This window comes from Dipodomys merriami, unplaced genomic scaffold (assembly GCF_024711535.1).
Source record: "Dipodomys merriami isolate MVZ:Mamm:240054 unplaced genomic scaffold, mDipMer1.0.p SCAF_211, whole genome shotgun sequence".
Lineage (NCBI taxonomy): Eukaryota > Metazoa > Chordata > Mammalia > Rodentia > Heteromyidae > Dipodomys > Dipodomys merriami.
Genome location: NW_027203505.1, coordinates 256912 through 274862, shown reverse-complemented (window position 1 = coordinate 274862; position 17951 = coordinate 256912). Strand labels below are relative to the sequence as shown.

At 41.6% G+C, this 17951-nt stretch overlaps 1 pseudogene; it reads right to left on the bottom strand.

Moving 5' to 3' along the window:
- Positions 1-1282: 1282 nt before the first annotated feature.
- LOC138834305 (tubulin beta-2A chain-like) lies at positions 1283-17437 on the bottom strand (annotated as a pseudogene).
- Between the last annotated feature and the right edge of the window lie 514 nt (positions 17438-17951).

The following is a 17951-nucleotide window of genomic DNA, read 5'->3' as shown; positions in this document are numbered from 1 at the left end:
CTCCCTACCCTACCCCAACCTCAGGCCTGGTAGAGGAAAACTTACGGAACTTACCATCTCCCAACTTTACTAGCAACAAGGGACTTGCACCTCACCCAGAAGTACCTTTTCCTTAGAGCTTTCTATAATTTGCCATATTCCCATAGCCCTGTTTCTGAAGAAAAAGGTGCTCTTACAGGATATTGGTGGCCATGGAGGAATGCTTGGCACAGACAACCTGCCTGGAGCCTCACTGAAAGAAGAGTGAAAGATTCTGGCAAAAAGAACCAGTGACTGATTTGGCCTCCAGTGAAAACAGAAGTGTTTACCTTTTTCCTGGCTATTGTAGGTTCTAAGCAATTGAGATTTCTGTTTCACTCACGTAAAGTAAACATACCCAACAGGCTAGATCCATCCATCCCTTATATCCTTACAACACCCTGTGGGCCTCAGACAGCTTTGACTGCTGGAAAAATGAACGTGAGAATGGGTCATTGGGACAGGCCATGTCTCCCCTCCTCTCCTTGACTTGGAAGTACTGTGTCAAGCAGTTCTGGATACACTATGGGACTAGTCAGCTTCTCAGCCTCTCACTCCCTCAAACAGCTAGAGTCACTTCTGTACTTAAAGCTCCAGACACCTTGAGAAACTACCCTGGAAACCAGGAACTTGCACTCATCCTGTGAGTGCTGCTTCATTGCCAATTGAACTCTAAACACAGGGATCAGTGTTCCTGATACAGTTTCTGGGGAATGTGACTGAAATCCCTCTGATGGGACATGAGACAAGAACCTGTGGTTGTCTGAAGGAGAAGTAGCATCTGGATCTAGTTTTCTTTCTCTTCAAACTGCTTTTTTGCTACTTGCATGCTTTTGAGAGATTGAAAACTATAAAACTGGGCCAGGGGGAAAAACAACAACATTGGCACTTGTCATCCTCCTCTTCAAAATAGCAGAAAAACCATGAATTTAATACTCCTCTTGAGTACCAGTCCTATATTGTTAAGATTAAATCCTTCTGGCCAAATTTATATTTCAAATACACTGAAAGAATAAAAAGGATTCTAAAGAAGAATAAGGGCTCAGGGTATAAAATGTATACTTCTTTATTTATACAAATAGGGTTTTAAAACAATCATATTTAAAAGAAATCTGCATTTTTACATTCACCGTCAGTGAGTTCCTGACAGAGAAGGCTGAGCATGATGATACATAGCAAGGTCCCACTGCAGGACAACAGTAGCTCAGGAAAGCACCATTTATTTGAGAAGCCATAGGCAGGCTCTGGCATTCCTGTTGCACTGCTAGCAATGGGAAGTCTTAAACCTCTTCTTCCACAAGACTTCTTCAAATTCCCCCTGTTCATCAGCAGTGGCATCTTTGCATTGCTGGTACTTGGACACCGGATTGTTGATGTTGCTCTCAGCCTCAGTGAACTCCGTCTCATCCATACCCTTGCCTGTATACCAGTGCAAGAATGCCTTGTGCTGCAACATGGCACTGAACTGCTCTGAGGTGTGCTTGAAGGGTTCCTGGATGGCTGTGTTGTTACCAATGAATGTGGCCAACATCGTGAGGCCATGTGGGGGGATGTCACACACAAGTGTCTTCACGTTGTTGGGGATCCATTCTGCAAAGTAGCTGCTTATTTGTTCTGCAAGTTGAGCATCTGCTCATCCACCTCCTTCATGGACATGCGGCCTCGGAAGATGGCAGCCGCTATCAGGTAGCAGCCATGGTGGGGATCACAGGTTACCATCGTGTTCTTGGTGTCAAACATCTGCTGGGTGAGCTTGGGCCCTGAAAGAGCATTGTACTGCTGGCTGGCATGGCTGGACAGGGTGCAAGGCCAGGCATGAAGAAGTTCAGGCAGGGGAAGGACACCATGTTCACAGCCAGCTTGCGCAGGTCTGCATTCAGCTGGGCAGGGAAGCACAGGCAGATGGTGACCTTGCTCATGGTAGCCAACACCAGGTGGTTCAGGTCTCCATAGGTGGGCATGGGCAGCTTCAGGGTGCAAAAGCAGATGTCATACAGGGCCTCGTTGTCAATGTAGAATGTTTCATCTGCATATTCCACCAACTGGTGGACAGATAAGATGGTGTTGTAGGGTTAGGTGAGGATGATAGGGTTAGGTGGATAAAGGCTCAGCCCAGCACTGGGAACTAGTGTCTGGATGTTAGGGAGGAGGGGTGCCTGTTAGCCATCTCCTATGGACTATGATGACATATCAAATATGAAGTTGTCTGGTCTGAAACTCTGGCCAAATGGTTCCGATCTCACTGAGTCTAAGGTGCCAGTGTCCAACATCTTGGGCAAGGGCATGACACTGAAGGTGTTCATGATGCTGTCTGGGAACTCCTCTCGGATCTTATTGAGAATCAGGGTGCCCATGCCTGACCTGGTGCCACCTCCCAGGGAGTAGTGCAGCTAGAAACCCTGGAGACAGCCACACCTTTCTGCTCACCACTTCCAACACTGACTCCACCAGCGCGGCTCCCTCTGTGTAGTGGCCCTTGGCCCAGTTATTGCCTGCCCTGTTCTGGCCTATCAGACACAAAGACATGATGAGACACATACTCCAGGAATAATGACTGTGTTATATGCATTGTGAAGACTATAGGCTCCTCTGAGCAACTTTGGCTATTATTTTAGATACACTTTGGTGAAATAAAGGAAATGTTTTCTTTTTTTGGGTCCAGTCATGGGCCTGAACTCTGGGCCTGGGCGCTGTCCCTCAGCTCTTCAGCTCAAGGCTAGTGCTCTACCACTTAAGCCACAGCACCACTTCTGGCTTTTTTTTTCCTGCTTATATGGTGCTGAGGAATCGAACCCAGGGCCTCATGCATGCAAGGCAAGCACTGTACTGCTGAGCCACCTTCCTAGCCCTCAGGAAATGTTTTCAATGTGTCTGGGACCCTACAAATCACCCAGGTTCTAAAGAAAGTAAAGACAATGTGGAGGAAGATACATTTTAACCCAAACCACGTGCGTACTTCTAAAAATGAGCAGAGCCTGGGGATGGGAAGGGGTCTCAGTGGTAGAGTGCTTGCCTCACATGCACAATGCCGTGGGATCGATTCCTCAACACCACATAAACAGAAAAAGCCAGAAGAGATGCTGTGGTTCAAGCGGTAGAGTGCTTGCCTTGAGCTGAAGAGCTGAGGTACAGTGCTCAGGCCCAGAGTTCAAGCCCCACGACCGACCAAAAAAAAAAATGAACAGAGCCTGCCTCAATAATGGAAAAGTACTTACTTTCACAGGAGGAACAGGAGAACAGAATGGTAAGAGGGAAGCTAAGCTGCAGGCACTTGTCTGCACCTTGCTCATACATAGCTGTGCTTTGATTTCTGGTGTCCTGAAGTGGTTCCCTGTTATTGCCAGGTATTTGAAATGGCCAGCAGTGCTGAAACCTTGTTGGAGGCATTCCCTGCTCGCTGTTCATTCCCTTCAGAGGCTGTTTGCAGACTGGCATTTATCTGTGCTGATTGAGTGGCCAGGGACATGACTCCCATGGACTGAAATAGGTAGGTTAGGTGAGGATGATATCTAGATGGATAAAGGCTCAGCTCAGCTCTGGGAACTGGAGTGTGCCTGCATGTTAGGAAGGAGGGGTGCCTATTAGCCATCTTCCATGGACCATGCTGACCTACTAAATATGAAGTGTCTGGTCTGAAACTCTATGGTTCCAATCTTACTGAGTCTAAGGTGCCAGGCTCTACGTCCACCATGATGGCCCGAGGAACATATTTGTTGCCTGTGGGAACAAGAGTTGACTTAGGCCTATACTTGACAAGGAACTTAGGGGCAGAGCTTATGATTCTAAGTGGCTCTCAGCATTCATTACAGAAATTACAGCATTTCAGACATGGAAACAGAAAAGATATCTTGAGAATGAATCACCATGCAAGAGGCTTCAGCAACTTTAAGGACGTTTGCAGTTGTCTATTTCCATGCATTTCATTCCTTTGCTTTGGGCATGGTGGCTGAAATCTCAGCTACTCAGAAGGCAAAGATGAGCATCAGGCTTTGAGTCTAATGGGGCAAAAGAAAGATGACAACACCTTTTCTTGTTGTTGTTGTTCATGGTGGGGCTTGAACTCTGAGCCTGGGCTGAGTCCCTCAGCTCTTCAGCTCAAGGCTAGCACTCTATCACTTGAGCCACAGTCCCACTTTCAGTTTTCTGAGTTGTTTATTGTAGATAAGGGTCTCAGGGGCTTTCCTGCCCAGGCTGAATTTGAACCATGATTCTCATTTCTCAGCCTCCTGAGTAGCTAGGATTACTGGTGTGAGTCATCATTGCCTATCAGCAAGAACCTTTCTCTTTTTTTGTTAATTTTATTTTTATTGTAAAGGTGCTGTATAGAGGAGTTACAGTTACATGAGTAAGGAAATGAGAACATTTATTGTTGAACATTGTTACCCACTCCTTTGTTGTTCTCCCTTTCCTTCCCCAATTAAAAGTAGCTAGGTGCAGAGCACCATTGGCTCATGCCTATAATCTTAGCAACTGTGGATTTGGAGATCAGAGGATGGCTGTTCAAAGCCAGCCTCGGCAGGAAAGTCTGTGAGACTCTTATCTCCAATAAACTAATAGAAAACCAGAAATGGCACTGTGGCTTAAGTGGTATGGCTGCTTGTTTTGAACAGAAGAGTTGGGGCACAGTGCATAGGCCCAGAGTTTAAGCGCCACTGCCGACAAAAAAACAAACAAAACAAAAGAGCCAGGTGTGGCTCTTCAGCAAGTAAATGTAGAGGAATTCAAGTATAATGCTTTCCTGGGGAAAATACATAAAATACGTATTTCTTGTGTTATAATGTTTCAATAATTGTTATCAAATAGCACATTTCCCTGTATTCAAATACTCAGAGCAACCTTGGGCGATTACTTGCAATTTGCCATTTAACCTGATTTTTCAAAAGGGATATCAGTTAAAATGATATAAACATGAGTTTGAGATTGCCCCCTTCCTAAACAATCACATGAAGAAAACTGGCCATCCTGCCTGATATGCAGGATCTAATAAAGACACAACATAAAATACTGTTTATAGGAGTGACACAATCCCACACAACTCTCAACCAAGGAACCACAAGATTAAAGTCTTATATCTTACTTAAGCAATATCAACACAAAATACCAAGGTGAGGACATCCCCAAATGTAGATCCATAAAACTCAAATACATTAAATAGCTCTGTCCTTTTGTTTGCACTTTTTCATTGGTTTATTACACAGGAAAACCAATTATCTACGATTCTGTTTGTATACAATAATGTAGAATGGAAACTCTTTATATAAAATTAAATGAATTTCACATTGACATTTACAAAAACTGAAAATCTACTCTGTAGACTTCAGTAAGGTTGTTTGTATTAGGAAAGACAATATGAATCATTTAAAAGCAGTGTTTACACATTATTATTGGGTTTTTCTACATCACAACAACGTTTTTTACTTTAAAAACCTTAAAAAGAATTTATTGTTGGCTAAGTATTCATATTCAAAATGCTGAAGTCCAGAAGTGTTATAGATTTCAGGGTGAGACACTTTATTTATGCTTTGTGATTTGGACTATTCACATATATATTAGTGACTGAACATCCCTCTTTAAAATTTTAAAATTTTCAATTTCAAAAATTTTCTTTTTAGAAATTTAATCTGTATTTTAAAGAGGGCAATGCAACTGGGCTCTGGTTGCTGAAGGGTGAAATTCTAGCTACTCAAAAGTCTGAGATCTTAGGATCGCAGATTGAAGCCAGCTGGGGCAGGAAATTCTGGGAGACTCTTATCTCCAAGAAACTACCTGAAATAGTTGGTGCCATGCCACCTCCTATGCCACCTCTGCATGAGATCGTGTTAGACAAAGAGCTTTAAGGAAGCATGCCTGCAGGAAGAGGGTGTTGGTTCAAGGCATCCCATACACTTGGCTGCACCTTTATAAGCCTCTACCTTTATTCTTACTATATTCTTCTTGGCTGTACATTCGTTGCTTTTATTCTCGTTTTGGCTATTTTTCTATTGATCCGTGAACAGAGCATGTTGTTTCTTTCCAGTCCAATGGAGATGACTTCTCTAAATAATAAAGACTAGGACCAAAGATTAAATGTGGGCGATGCCCCAATCAATCTATCATCTGATGTGACGCTGCCTCCAAAAACTCCTACAACGTCACAAGCGGTTTTGCAGCTCACGCATAGTAAACATAAAAACTTAAAATTTCCAAATATGTTACAACAAGCAGAATTAATGAATTAAACTAAGCTAGAAGGAGTTATCCCAGAAGCCCAGAGAGTTCTAAAAAAAGGAACCCCTGATAATAAAAGGAAAAGAAAGATTGAAGAGATGAAGGACAATGCCTATGCCCAGAGTTGAAACCCCATGACAAGAAAAAAAAATCCAGGTGTGGCTAGTCAGCAAGTACAGGTAGGGGGAATTCAGTAAAAGGCTTTCCTGAGGAATTCACAAGTGTATACTCAAAAATTAAAACAAAATATATGGTGGAGTGGCTCAGGTGGATACAGCACTTGACTTACAAGATGGAGGCCCCAAATTCGAACTACAATACCACCCTAAGAAAGGCAGGAACTCCTTCCTTGTCATTAGTATTCCTAGGGACCTATTCTGCCACGGTATTGGAAGCCAGTTGGGAGACACTCACTAGCTGCCTCATTGTAATACACCTCGATTCTCTGCAGCTGTAAGCTGCTGTCTACATAGTAGTTTCCAGTGCAGTCAATGTTGTGCTCATTGCTTAGCATTTCCCAAAACTGAGATGGAAATAGAAGTGTATTATGGCCTAGAATGTTAACTGTCCAAACAATGGATTTTAAAATAACTATAAGAAACCCAAGTCCTGTTGACACAACTATTTTTGTAAAAAAATTAGATTTTTTAAATTAAAAAAGCACAAAAATTGATAGTATTTTAGTTTTGTTAATCTCTTTGCTATCTTGCTGAATAGAAGACATCTGGGTTCTCCTATGAGTATTCTATCTTATGGGATACCATATTCTGTTTGGATTCTATGACCAGAACCTGGTCTTATATGGACATTAAGTTGCCAAAGCAGTAACTTGAAGACTCAGCTAGAAGGGTCTCCAGAACCCCAAGGGTCCTCAGAGCATACACTGATTTAGACAACCACTGATTTAGAAAACACCCAACTTAAGGGAACTGAGTTAAGGCATGAAAACTCAGAGAAATTTGCATTAAGGTGGACGAACTGTTCTCAATTATCTGATACTCATCAGTTGACAAAAAGGGAATCCTCTGTATTTGTCAGCTCAAAGACACTGCACTCCTTTCATTCAAATCAGACCAAAAATGCATTAGTCTATTCCCAGGAAACTAAGTACAATGACTTGAGTCTCAGGTAAGACAAAGACATGCAAGCCTTGCTTAAAAAACCACACCCACCTGGGCCACACAAATTAGGGAAATTGGGGAAACTATCTGGGGGACTTGATTTCCAGGAGGTTAGGGACTACTAGGGAGCCCCACCTACCTCAGCCTAGACATGACCACCACCACCTGCAACCTCCAACCCCATCCTCTTCCTCCTCATCCCCCTAAATTTGAGACTGGGATCCTAGGCCAGTGTCATGCTCCCCTTTGCGCCAATCTGGTTGCCACAGTGGCTTGCCTGTATGTACATGATCTCCCTCACGGTGTAGGGCTGCAGAGCAGTTGGATGCGTGTCCTCAGCAGTGGTGTACACAGAAGCAAACAGGTAGGGCTGGGGAGAAGGAATCTGACACAGCCAACTCAGATCCCCATTTAAACCTCTGGTTGTTACAGGGGCAGAGGAGATGGGGTGGACTTGATAGGCAGAGCCAGTAGGTGCTCCAGCTCATTCTTCCTACTGCTGGGTAATCAGAGATAGCTACCTGTTATCACTTAGCCCTGGCATCCAGCTGTCAGCCTCAAGTCAATTAGCACAGCTGCCACTCTATTTGGAACCTCTTGTCACACTGCCATCCACGTCCCACCCTGACTCACAAGAGAGGCTGAACCCTGGGATCCAGGAAGCATGAGGAGGGGCTTCCTTTACACAAGGTACTTGTGCCAGAAGCCAAGAACAAGCCTACCTTCTATTTTTGATAGGAGGGCCTAGAACTGAAGGGGCACGTTCAGCTGTGATCCCAAGAACAAGCACAAACTGTTGGATTCCATGACTGATTTCCATTCTGGGAAGAGTCAGGGGCTTAGGGCCTTGCCTTCATACTCAGGTTTTCTTTTCTTTTCTCTTAAAAGCAGCTTGCTTTATTACTTAAGCCATAGGTCTACTACAGTCTACTTTTTGTTTCATTTGGCTTTTGCTCTAAGCATGAGAACTCAGCTCCTGCTCTCTGTTTGTGTGTGTGTGTGTGTGTGTGTGTGTGTGTGTGTGTGTGTGTGTATGTGTGTGTGTGTGTTTGGCCAGAGTTAGGCACGTTGGTGTTAGAGCTTGAAATTAAGGCCTGGTGACTCTTTTTGAGATTTTTACTATTATTGAGATTAGGTGATTACCTAAATTTCTATTTCAGAATATTGTGGAATAGTGATATTTAGTTGAAGTCACAAACATATTTTAACCTTCACAATGCAAATTGTCATTATTATGGTTGTTAAAGTTTGTGAATTCTATAAGCTTTGACAATACAATTCTATAAGCTTCGACAATACAATTATTTCTTCCAGGTGATATATACATTTCTTTCCTTTTGCTTATTGTAAGACGTTCTGTCTTTCACTCTCATTCCTCTCCTCTCTTTCTGAGGTTTTATTGATTTACTTAGTTAACTGAAGGGTAGGTGGCTCTACTACTTGAGCCACAGCTAAACTTCTGCCTTCTTTAAGTGATTAATATGAGGCAAGAATTCCATGGGTAGTCCAGGGCAGTACAGGAAGGCTTGAAATCTGATGATCAGAGTTCAAAGTCAGCCTGGGCAGAAAAGTCAATGAGACTCTTATCTCCAGTCAACCTAATAGGTGGAAGATAGTAGAGCTGTAGCCTTGAGCAAAACACTTCAATTTTAAGTCCCTCAACTGAACACACTGAAGCAAGTTTCATGGACTTTCCTGTCCAGTATGGCTTTGAACCATGACCTACAGATTTCCGTTTCCTTAGCATTCAGAATTATAAGTGTGAGTCAACATTTACAAATCTTTAATTACCTCTTCTTTCACCTTTTCAGTTATTTATTCTTTCTTTCTTTCCTTTTGACATTTGTTATTAGGCGCTAGCTCTTATGCTGTTTTTTTGTTTCCCTTGAAACTACCATGCCCTACAACTTTGACCACAGGTAAACTACAGGCTGTTTTTCTTTTTTGCAGCTCTTTTTCTAGGGCTTAAACTCAGGTCACAGTGATGAAGTTCTATTTTTTTTAATTGAGTGGTGGTTCTTAGGTCTTGAAATTAAGTCAAGATGACTTTCCTTGAGGTTTATTTATTTTTACCTTAATAGTAGCTGGTTTCACTACTTGAGCCACAGCTCAACTTTTGCATTTTTTGTGGTTAATAGGAGATTAGAATATCAATAGAAAGTCAAGAGCATTACAGAAAGGACTGAAATCTGAGAATCATGGTTCAATGCCAGTCTTGGGCAAGAAAGTCAATGAGACAATTATCTCTAATAACCACCAAGAGGTTGGAAGAAGTAGACCTGTAGCCATGAGCAAAACATAGCAAGTTCAAGCCCCCATACTGAACACAGTAAAATATGTCTCCTGTACTTTCCTGCCTGGGCTGGCTTTGAACCACAGTCCTCAGTTTTCAGTAATCTGAGCAGGTAGACTTACAGTTTTGATTTAGAAAGCCTTAATAGCTCCTTTTCCACCTTTTCATTTATTTGATTGTCCCTTTCCCCTTTTTCAAAGTTTATGTCCTTTATTATTAGGGCCTACTCATTTATGCTCAGTATTTAATTAATTAATTTATTGATATTGTCAGTTGGGGGCTTGAACTCAATGCCTAGGAACTGTCTGTCAGGGACACAGCAGGTACACTACTATTTTCAGACACAGTGCCACTTCTACTTAGTTGGAAAAAAAACAGTCACCAGGGGACTTTTTAGCCGAGGCTGGCTTCCAAATGTGATTCTCAGATCTAAGCTTCCTGAGTAGCAAGGATTACAGGCATGAGCCAGAGGCACCTGGCTTGTTTTTTTTAGATCAAAACTAGCAGGCTCTACATTTAGGCCACACTACTTCACTGTCCATGAGATTTTTGGCCTTTTGTTTTTTGCTCAAAGCTAGCAGGAACAAAAACTCAACTCCTGAGGGTTCTTTTGGGGGGGAGGGGAGGCTTGAATTCAAGGCCTAGTGACTATGAGGGTTGTTTTGTTTTATTTTGGGTATTTTGTTTTTCATTTCAAAGCTAGCAGGCTCTACTACTTGAGCCTCAGCTCAACTTCCGCCTCTATTTTTCTTTTAGTGGTTAATAGTAGATAAGAGTCCCATGGGAACCAAGGCACTACACAGTATCCTAAAATCTAAGGATTACAGTTTAAAGCCAGCCTGGGCTAGAAAGTCCATCAGACTCATCTCCAATTAACCAGATGAGACAGGAAGTAGTATTTTTAAACTTGAGTAAAAACCCTCAAGTTCAAGCCCATGTCTAGCACACTCAAAAAGAAGTTAGTTGGACTTTCCTGCCCAGGCTGGATTCGAACTGTAATCTTTACATTTCAGCTTGGATTAAAGATATGAGTCTATATTATAAAAAACTAATTGGCTCTTTTCTTCTTCACATACATTTATTTGTTGGTTCTCTCTCTTGTTTTTAGGGCCTCACCAATCTTGCTGAAGGATAGAATGCTCTAAAAGTTTAGTAACAGTTACAATTTGGTTCATTTTTTGGTTTTGGTGGTTAGTAGGAGGGAAGTATAGACACTCCCACAAGGTCCTGAATTATACTGATTGCGGTTCATTGTCAGAGGACAAGGAAAGTTCATGAAATTCTTATCTCAAATTAACCTCCAAAAGATTGGAAATGGTCAAGCAAAAACTTGTAGATCATATCCCAGAAAGGAACACACACACACTCATACACACACACACACACACACACACACACAATGGGCTTTTTACACACACACACACACACACACACACACACACACACACACACACACACACACACACACACACACACACACACACAATGGGCTTTCCTGTCCTGGCTGGCTTGGAATAGTAATGCTCGATTTCAGTGTTTTGAGTAGCTAGAATTTCAAGTGTGAGCCACCAGTTTCTTGTTAATTTTTATCATTTCTAAGACTCTTTGTGCTCTCTTGTACTTTTTTAAAAATTTATTTTGTGGTTGTCTTAGTGCTAGATCTGTTTTTCACTTACCTTTTTTTAAAACTTTTTTTTCTTAGCTTTATCTTAGCTTTTTTTAGGCTCAAGGTTGCTGCTCTACCACTTCAGCCACAGTTCCACTTCTTTTTGCTGATTAGTTGGGAATAGGAGGCTCATTGACTTTCCTGCCCAGGCTGGCTGTGAACCACAGTCCTCAGATTTGAGGATACTGTGTAGTGCCCTTGAATTCCTGTGGGACACTTCTGTCCTATTTACCACCAAAAGATAAAGAGAGTGGGGCAGAAGTTGATCTGTGGTTCAAATAAGAAATCCTGCTAGCTTTGAATTTAAAAAAAATACTTGGAAGTCTAATTCTGGTACTAATTGTACACTATTCAAACAAAACAAAACAAAACAAAAAACAAAAACAACTTATGCGCAGTGACCAGGTAATTAGGATTCCTAACTGATAACCTGAACTCATTTCCCAAAGCCTTTTTAAGATATATATGGTCATTTGTGTCAGCTGAGGAGAGATTAAAGAACAAGGCTTTACAGGCCAGTTACTCAGGACTTGGAAATCAGGATCCATTGGCAAAGCTTTTCAGAAAATGACTAAAAACTCACTCTTCACAATTCCAAATTGTTCTTCCTTCTGTGCAAGGGAAAGAGGGATGAGAAGGAAGAAATATGGGAACTAAGAAACCTCAAACAAGGTAAGTTATGTTAACTTTATTAGATAAAGTAAAACATAGGTGTACGGTGTGAAATCCAGAAAAGGACATGTCACCTCTGTGTGGATCCCAGTTAATTTAGTTAATCGATGGTAAGAAGTAAAACCCACTATTGTATTTATAGAAAGGAGGTACATGGCAGGCAAGTCAGTTCACTAACTTCAAGGATTTTGAACATAAAGGAGTGAAAGTGTTTGATTCTGTTTGGGCAACAGGAAGGAACAGAGCTGAGGAGGACTGAGATGTGCAGACATTCCCCAAGAAAGATCTCACTGATATCAATTCTTCAGATGCATGCTGGTTGCCAGTGGCTTATGCCTGTAATACTACTCAGAAGGCTTAGATCTGAGGATTGTGGTTTGAAGCCATCTGGGATAAGAAAGTTTGTAAGTCTTTTATGTTTTACAACTCAAGAATATTCATATTTGTTGCTAATTGCAACCCAAGGCAGTGCAATAGGATACCAAGCTGAAGAAAATTAGAAAATACCAGACAGGTATAGAGAAAAAGAAAAAAAAATCAATGAGGACCTTGGGTACCAAGGCTTACTGGCACCTGGGCCCCAGGTCACACAAGCAATCATATTTATTTGAATTCACGCTGGGAATGTTACCATGGATACATGCAAAAATGAAGCTTCTATATTGCAATCAGAGCCACCACAGTGAGTGAGAAACACTGGTTCCCTTTTTGTTTTGAGAAAGGAGAATGCAACCCAGAGAAAATCCAGACATTTGGTCTATTTTATCTAGCTTCCTAGGTTAAGTTGTCAATTCTTTTACCTCCCAGGCTTCAAGGCCTTTAAAGCACTATGGAAGGGGGCAATAACTTAACCCTCTCCAGAGCTGTGCTTTTTTGTAAAATTGTGAAAATACCATACAGAGGAGTACAATTACATTGGCAAGATAGTGAGTACATTTCTTATCAAGCATTCTTACCTCCTCCTTTGTTTCCCCTTACCATCCCTTCCCTTCTCAACCCCCCTTCTCTCCCTCCACCCCCCACCGAAGTTGTAAAGTTCGTTTTTCAACATAACATCTTATACATTTCATTGTTGTAATGGGGTCACCTGTAACCCTATTTATATATTTATTGATTGATTGATTTTTTTATTGTGAAAATACCATACAGAGGAGTTACAATTGCATGGGCAAGATAATGAGTACATTTCTTATTAAGCATTGTTGCCTCCTCCTTTGTTTTCCCTTCCTATCCCTTTCCATCTCCCATCCCTCCCCCCATCCCTCCCCACACCCCTCCCTCCCGCTCTTCCTACCCCACCCCAAAGTTGTAAAGTTCGCTTTTCGACATAATGTGTTGTACATCTCATTGTTGCAATGGGTCCACCAGTATCCCTATTTAAACAAATTGTTTTTCTTCCCTTCCTTTCCACAAATTATACCAACATCAAATACAGTGAAAGCAGGGCTAATACCATGGGGGAGGTACATATAAAGCAACAAAGAAATCATTTTATAAGTATGTTGGAAACAATCTCAAGAAAGAAAAAAACTTTGAATCCTTATCTTGGGGTTCATTTCACCTAACATCAACTTGTCTGACAGTTTCTGTTTGTCTCAGACATATACTAGTTATTTCAAATAACTTTGGGCCTGGCTTACTTCACAGAGCTGTGTTTTAACCTTTGCATGGTCAGCTCTCAGCTTTCTGAGTACTATTGAGGTGGTGTTCCAACCTCTCAAACCTTTTCCAGGTTCAACAGCTCAGCTCGAGTCTCCTACACCTATTAATATTAATAGTATAGATTACAAACAGTAAAAAGATAAAAATAACATTATACATTTAAACAGAAATAACTGACTGCATTCATTTATCCAGGACAAAAAATTTAGCACTGCTGTTTAAGTCACTAATAACACTTTTTTAAGATATACTTTCATGGATTTCATAAAACTTCCTATATACTCCTTAGAGTGTCTTTTTACCTCCCATTTTTATTTATTGCATTTGCATAGTAGTATATCATCCTTAAAATCATATCACCTCATAATTAAAGTTTATCTTGTAAGTAAATACTTATGAGACTCCAATAAAATATCAAAAAAGCTGAAAGTGGATCTGTGGCTTAAGAGCTATAGTACAAGCCTTGAGCAAAAGAGGCTCAGGGGCACTGTCCAGGCCCAAAGTTGAATCCCTAGTGTCCACACATACACCCCCCCAACCCCAGACCCCACACACAATCAGATGATAATGTCTATGAAGTTCTTCCTTAGGATGATCTTGGTGATGTCAGCAACTGTATGAAGTTTCTATCTCTCTTCCATGCATTTGTGGTAGTAGACAGCAGAGTCACTGTAGTATAACATGTGTCTAAGATGGCATTAGCAAAGGCTATCATGTAACATATCCAACATAATGTCCAGCTCTCTTGATGGTAGATCTGCACATCTTGAGACTTGATGTGACCCATGTACTCCTAAACTCGCTTTCCCATCCTCTGTGCCACCTGCTGCAATGATTCACTATCCACACCAAATAGGCTTTCATAACCTTTCCCTAATTATCTGAATACTGGATGCCAGAGATGTCATGGAGACACTCTGTGGCTATTCCCCTCCCATGACAGTCCATTTTACCTCCTATGCTCTCCTCACAGATGTGGGCAATGGTCTCTGAGAGACTTCGTGCCTCATCTTGGAGAGATTTAGTTTCATTGTATCCATAAGCTTTGGGAAATCATGCAGTGAAGGGTCCAGGTTAGGAACATAGCTCCTCCTTCTGCAGGTTTTCCTGTATGTTCTCTTGGCCATTGAACAGAAGGGGGGTCTCTGAAAGGGAATTTATATGGTGTTCTCTGTCTGTCTTGGTCCATATAACATAGAACCACTTTCCCATCCCTTTAATGATTTAGACATGCTCCATGTGATTTGTGCTGCACTGCTCTCAATGTAGTAACAATGTAGAGGACACAACTGGATGTTGTATGGATAGCTGTCCATACTTGGGCATGAGTCCCCTTCCAGCCAGGGCCCATAACTCCATGCTGGGAAAGTGAGAGGAAGATTAGCTGGCTTATATCTATGTAGTCTGAATGACCCCAGGAGGCATTGAGGCCTCCTTTTCATGTCCATGGCCCCTCAGCATATTGATAAAGAATGACACACCATGCCCAATCATCACCAAAATGCTCACCTGGTCCTGGGCATTATCACCACCATCTCACCCACTTCTAGAATATTCCCTTTTTCAAGGCATTGCCAATCCTCCTCCTTGCATTCTCAGTTAAAATACTGCTGTCCATGAGTAAAGAGCAGAAGACAAGGAAGCAGCTACCCTAGGGAAAGTAAATACTGGACCTCTTCCATGGTGAGAAGATAATGTAACCTGCAACTATAAAATAGCGAAGGACTTAAGATGGTTGTGCACACAGTTTGTGTAGAAAAAATGCCAGACCTAGTATGCCCTGTTCAGAGTTTCAGTCCATAATCGTCTCTAACAAAGTCATCTCAGGTACAGATAAACCAAGTTCATAGTGTCTTTCCTTCTTTTATTCTGTGCCTTTCTGGGGCTTGCAATCAGGAAATGGATACTATACCTGTAGTTTGTTTTTCCCCTCAAGTCTACTGCTTTACCACTGGAGCCACAACTGTACTTCTAGATTTTTTTTGTACATAATTTGAGATAAAATTCGTATAGGCTTTCCTACCCAAGTTGGCTTCAATCACTGATCCTCAGCCTTATGAATAGCTAGGAGTACAGGCTTGGCCACTGAGCCTGGCAGCAATACTCTTCCTTTTTTATTTCCTTTTCTTTATTTTTTTTGTCAGTTACGGGCATGAATTCTGGGCTTGGGCACTGTCCCTCATCTCTTCAGATCAAGGCTAGTGCTCTACCACTTGAGCCACAGCGTCCCTTCCAGCTTTCTTTCTGCTTATATGGTACTGAGGAATTGAATTCAGGGCCTCATGAATGCAAGGCAAGCACTCAACCATTGAGCCACCTTCCCAGCCTCATTTTCGTTTTCTTAAAAAATATTATTAGGAATATGATGTTCAGAGGGGTAACAGTTAAGTCAGTTAAATTAAACAGTTGTCAGGTAATGAATACATTTTTGGGGGATAATTACACCCCTTCCCTTGCTCTCAGTTTATCCCTCCCACTGTTGCTTTTTTGTGGTTAACTGGAGATAAGGGTCTTCCAGACTTTGCTGCCCAGGGTGACTTTGAACCACAATCCTCAGACATCAGTCTGCTGATGAGCTAGGCTTGAGCTTTAAAGTCGGGATGACTGTTCTGAAGGTTGTTCTATATTTTCTATGGGCTGTGGGCCTGAATGGACTTAGGCAGTGAATGCCAGGCAGGTCTGTCATCTGGAAGCATGTGTCCTACTTAAGCCTGACTGGCTCTCAGAACAGATAGGTGATGCTTTCAGAGCAAGAACCAGTGTGTACTAGCTCAACAGAAGTCCTCACTATATTTATCTCATTCAACAACTACTGGGTTGCTTATCTTATCAACACTTTTTCTTTCTTAAGAATATATGTATTGTAAGATTGCAGTAACTACAGATTTGTAATGGCCTAAGAATATATGTGTGTTATCATATTTAATATCCAAACTACATAACTGCTCCAAATCATGTTTTATTTATCTTAAAGTAGTTCTTGAATAATACTCTTTATTAGTAATGATATTATTAATATAAGTATTAAAGTTCTTCAAACATGTTTCTCTTATTAGATTAATCCTTACAGTGACATTGAAAACACCTTCTGGAGCAGCAATGGAAAAGATACTTGGTGAATACTAAGAATGAGGGATGAGAAGTGTGAAAAACTAAGAGACTTACAAGTGTGACTGGGAAATATCTTCCACAGAGCAGAACCCCAGACTTTTGAAGGTATGTCAGTGTGAGAATAGGTCTTCAACCAGTTCACATGACCACATGGGTGAGTCTCAATGTTGCCACATAGATTCCTATATGAAAGACTCATGTCTGATGGGCTTTCACAACGCCAGATTTATGAAAGTTTGCTGTCTTCTTTCCTTCAATATTACTTCATACTTTAGTATTGAGTGCATTTTTTCTTTAAAGCATGAAAAAAACACCATCTTTTGGACTGAGGTGTTTCCTGTCTCCCTAAGAATAGCTCTGGTATTTAAGAGGATTCCTGACAGGTTCCAGTGCCTCACTTCTTTAATACCAGCTACTCATGAGGCTGGGATTTGAATATCACAGTCGAAGCCTGCCTTGGTAGGAGAGTCCATCAGAATCTCATCTCCAATCAACTACCAAAAAAGCCAGAAGTGGAGCTGTAGAGAAGCCTGAGCCCCTGCCCAGCCTTCAGGCACACACACACACACACACACACACACACACACACACACACACACACACACGTGTCTTCCTGCCAGGCTTGTCCATGGGGTCCCATGAAATTGTTGGAGACCTCTCTTCAAATGGACTCACCCTTGTATTCATGCCTTTAATGTGGAAATTGACTCTCAGTCAATTTTGCATCCCACTTCCTCTGCTTGTTTTCTGAGGTGAGTCTTGTAGCTCAATACAGCTGTCCATACACTTCAAGATGCTGCTTATGATCTCAGGGCCTGCATTCACACTCCAAATGGAAAAATAAAATATAACCTGAGGGTCTTGTTTAAATAGGGATGCAGGTGGACCCATTGCAACAATGAGATGTACAAGTCATTATGTCAAAAAACGAACTTTGCAACATTGCTGGGGGGGGGGGAGGATCTGTTAAGGGGTAAGGGAAGGTATGGGAAGAGATGGGAAGGAAAACATAGGAGGAGGCAACAATGTTTGATAAGAAATGTACTCATTATCTTGCCCATGTAATTGTAACCCTTTGTACAGTATTTTTACAAAACAAAAACCAAAACAAGAACAAAAAACAAAAAAACAAATCAGCAACTTGCAGATGGCTGCCGGTTTTACATTTGTTTTCTTTGCAAGGTCACCATACTGGGTCTGA